The sequence below is a fragment of the Hippocampus comes genome, unplaced genomic scaffold (assembly GCF_001891065.2).
Source record: "Hippocampus comes isolate QL1 unplaced genomic scaffold, H_comes_QL1_v1.1 scaffold299, whole genome shotgun sequence".
Classification (NCBI taxonomy): Eukaryota; Metazoa; Chordata; class Actinopteri; order Syngnathiformes; family Syngnathidae; genus Hippocampus; species Hippocampus comes.
Window position 1 is genome coordinate 104,079 of NW_017805694.1, and position 4,440 is coordinate 108,518.

A 4,440-nucleotide genomic window follows, 5' to 3' on the forward strand; every position below is an offset into this window, starting at 1 on the left:
CCCACAGCCCCCTCCCGTTCCTTTTATATCCTCCTCGCTGAATGCTCTTCTCCTCTCCTCCCTCAACTCTGTCTTTCCTGCTTTATACTCGGTGGGCTTTCTTTCTTTTTCTTCCCAAGCTCTCCGTGTTGTCTCCAAGCAGAGCAATTTCATTGCTAATATTCGGTCTTCCCATTTCAGGCCTCGCCATGAATGGAGGGGGGAGGCTTGTCTTTGATTCTTTTTTTAATTACGATGATGATTTCTTTCGGCTCCTTTCGGCATCCTGTCTGCAGGAGACTTGCTGTCAAAAGAGGAAGAGAATGAAAAAAAAAAACCCACAGGACGAGCTTCAATGAGAAGCCGAGAGATTCTCGCGCAGATAATTGTTTATTTACAGGCCGAACTGCCTATGTCTGCTCGCCTCACGGTGGAAGCCAATCGCCTTTGTTTGCTTCCACTCGGGCTATTTTGGCGTCCACTCTCTGACCTTCCGTCGAAGGCGCCGCGAGCCTCCGACGAGCCGAAGGGCGCGGCCGTTTGAAAGTACCTTTGGAAAAAAAACACGGCGAGACGACGTCCGCCTTCGACCCCTGCTCGCGTGACAACAGCCCTCCCTGGCAAACACGCTTTCCCTGAAGTGATTTGGGCAACGATTGGGAGAGTTCCGCGCACGGCCGTGTCATGTTTATGAATGAATCCGCCGCACGCAGTCGGCGGAGGGCAGAACGCGCCGGGCGCGAACGGCGTCGCGCCCGGTGCGCCACAAGTTCGACCTGCTCCAAATTGGAGTGCGCCTTCTGTCGCCACGTCGTTCGCCGTGCCGAGAGCACGTGAGCAAAATTGCCCGGCGGGGCGCCAACGGCCGACTTCGACCGCTCTCGACTTCCGCTTTGACCGGCGCCGTGCGGCGGCCCGAGACCGCAAACGAGGTCATTTGCTCGGCGCAATGCGACTTTTTGCCTTCCGGGTCATTTGACTAAAAGCGTGCGATGCCGCGTCGAGCCTTCTTCTCCAATACTCGGCGACGCGCCGTCAGCTCAACGGTTCGGAAGGGAGACGGGACGCGGGCCGTCACGCCCGCGTCCACGGCCGCCCGGACTGCCACCTCCGCGTGCTCTACGTTCACGCGATCGGCGGGGGCCTCTTCTCTTCTGTCCCTTGGAATCGTGAGACCGATTGGATGGCGCCGCGGATGTCGCAATGTCTCGGACGAGCGGCCATCCTCCCTTCTGCTCGTTTCCGACGTACCTGCTCGAAAGCGTCCGGACAGAGACGGCCGCGCCGCTTTTCCGAGCGTCTCCGTACTGATTTGCCCTCGTCCCTCACGCGTCCCGCCAGATCACATTTGTGGCTTTCTGCAGGAACCTGGGAAGAAACGAAATCGAGTCATGGAGTCAGCGGGCATCCCTCACTTCCCGCCACGCGTTGTGTTTTCAAAGATGATTGGCAGCTGTAAAATGCGTGACAAATGCCGTCGGATCCGGCTGCGCGTTCATGCCAGGGCCGTTTATTGGACGCATTTTGGGCCCGTGGTGAAAAAAAAAAGCCCAAAAATGAGCGCGGAGGCTCCGGCTGAACCGGGTTTTAACGCAGACGCCTTCGATGGCCATCCGAGTTCAAATGCGGCGTCACCTTCCTTCTCTCTCTCTCTTTCATCGTGTTCGTATGAAAGCGCTCACCTGAGCTCTGTCGCCATAACAACGCGAAACACCAGCCCGCGGTGCTGCCGGCACGGCACACGCTCAAAAGATGTTGAATTCTCACCATCAGCGCGCATGCGCACACGCACCAAAAAGCTGAAGATGTGACACAAGCGTCGCGACAACTAAGCTCCCGGTGCTGCTACGGTCGCAAGCGGGCACATTTGTCTCCAAATGTCCTCTTCTCTCTCTTTGTCTTTCCAGCGACTCGCCAGCGTGCTACGGGAGCGGTCGTTTGCCCCCAACGGGGTTGCCCCAGTCCGGTCCCGGAGAGCCCCGATGGACTTCGTCTCCTTCTTGCGACGCACTCGATGGCGACCGGGCTTCCGCAAAGCTCGCCGATGAGCCGGTCGGTGGACTCGGACGGCAAAGACGCGGGAAGTGCACAAGGGCCGGACTTGGGCAACCCCGGCCGGCCTCCCGTCTGCCTCCCGGTCTACCGCGGCGCATCGGCCCGGTCACCGGGCTGATCATTTGAATCGGTTGTGCGGGAGGAGGGAGACGTCGACGAGCGTGCGGGACAGCGGCCCGGCAGGAGGGCGGGCGTCCTTGCGAGGAGGCCCTTTGTCAACCTTTGACGGGGGGCGGGGGAGGGGGGGTTACCGAGGATCCGGGCGGACAAACATGATTTTTCCGACTCTGACGTATTTTCCGTGATGGCGGGCCGCCGGCTCAACGACGGCCAACAGGATGGAAAACGGACGGACGAAACGCGGAAGGGGGGGCGGGCGCAGTTCCCCCAAGTCAGCGGGCCGTAAGAATTTGTTGTTGGCCAAAACCGGAGTTGTCTTTGGCCTTCCCCCCATGGGCGAGCGCCGTGTTGTTTTTCTGGACGCGTCGCTTGTTGTTTCTTGCGTGCGCTTTCTTTGTCTTTCGGGCTCTTATCTCTTTGTTTCTTCCCTCGCTCTCCTTCTATTTTCTCTCCCTCGACTTCCTGCTATCAAGGCCCCCCCCCCTCCGCGCGCGCACACAGTCCTTCCCTCCCTTCCCTTTGCGCTCACTCCGATTCCCCGTCTCCCCCTCCCTCCCCTCGCTCGCTCTCTCTTTTTTCCTTCTCCCGAGCGCCGATGATTGATCAAGGTTTGCCCTTTCCTGTTATTCGGTGGCGAACGTTGCCGGCCGCGCCGAGTGGCAACTGGCCGCACGTCCGCTCGCACTCGCACGCGCACGTCACTCGTCTCGCTCCTGCGTTTGGACCCGCAGGTGTTTGTCGGCGGACCGAGCCCGGATGCGGCTGACCCCGTAAAGCCGCTCGCTCCCCCCCCCCCCACACACATGCACAGGTACGCATAAGCTTGCAAATGTGAAAGTTGAGTGGTGAACGCGCTCCCTTTTCCCTTTGCTCTCCAAGTGCGACAGCCTCTCCCTCCCTCGTTGGCCAGTCCCCCCCCCCCCCCCCCCCCCCCCCCCCCAGCACTCGGTAGCTCCTTCAGTCAGAGACTGTTACACCCGCGTTTTTCCAAACGCTTGTGTCCCTCCTTCTTTCAGGGCATTGTCTCCCTCCTTCCCTTTGAGCGAGCTGACCGCGCCAGGCAGCAGCAGCAGCCAGTCTTTCCTTTCATACTCGTCCTTTTTTTTTGCTGCCGCATTCCCTCCTTCCCTCCCCCCACCGGCTCTCTTTCCTCGCTCCCCTTTTTCTTTTCTGTCTTTCAGGCACCCCCCCCCACTCCTCCTCCTCCCTCTTCTTCATCCTCCTCCACTCAGCACCCTCCCTCCGAACTGCTTTTCTCTCCTTTCTTTCCCCTTCTCGTGTCTTTTGTCACTCTTCCATCTGATTTTTTTTCCCCCTGCCGCCGGACACACTTCGGGCTGTCTCGCTCGTTAATTAGCGTGAACGTTTGAATGTTGAAATTTGCCAAACCGTCCGCTCAAGTTCAAATGTCAGCAGCCGTCCGTCCGTCTGCGCTGCGCTCTTGTCTCGGCGCGCGTTGGCCGCGGTGCGCTTGCGCACGCGCGCACCCGCGTTTGTGCGTCATTGAGCTTCTGATGGGGTTCAACAGGTTTTGAATTTGAGCGTCCACAGACAAGAGAAGGTCGGCGAAGTAGAGCGGCGCCCCGAGTTAGCCGGAAACCAATTGGCCTTTTTTTTTTTTTTTTTTGAGATACGAGACGTCCTGCGTGCGTTCAATTGTTTTCTTGGCGCAAACTTGAGATCGGAGCACTCGATGGCTGCGGCTAACTCCGTTCAACTCCCTTCACTATCGGCGCCCGTGAAGCAAACGTGGAACAATTGACGGAAAGCTCGGAGCCGTTCAATTTACTGTCAAACTAAACATCGAACAAAGAGAAATGACCTTTTGGAACGCTTGTTTAGCGTCACGCGAACGAACACCGCAAAGCGTTCTCGACATGCTAACAATTAGCGCTGACGGCCATGTTTGAAGACGAATGCTAAAAAAATAAAAAGGCTCGCTTTTTGGGTGGCTTGCGTTCACTTCACTACGGGAGGCGTGATTTGGGATAAGAGTCGGCTCGCGGGACCTATTGGGGCTCGTATCTCGAAGCGGCACTCCAGTCAGTGTGCTCAAGTTCCGATGGAGCGCGTGCGCGCCTCTGCACGGAAAAAAAAGGGTGTTGAAGGGTCACGCTGGATTCGACGTGGTGGGAGAGGGAGATAAGGCGTGCGCGCGCGCGCGGCGCGCGGCCGTCAAGAGAACAGAGGGAAAGAGAAAGAGAAGTGAGATGGGAACGAGAGGGTGGGAGGAACAGAAAGGAAAGGGGTGATGCTCCGTGTGTGTGTGTTTGGCGGGGCGGGGGC

The 4,440-nt window shown here is 58.3% G+C and overlaps 1 protein-coding gene across 1 annotated transcript in view; it reads right to left on the minus strand.

Annotated features, from left to right (window-relative positions):
• idh2 (isocitrate dehydrogenase (NADP(+)) 2) overlaps nt 1-4,440 on the minus strand; it is a 23,052-nt gene that overhangs the window by 2,735 nt on the left and 15,877 nt on the right. The window lies entirely within an intron of this gene.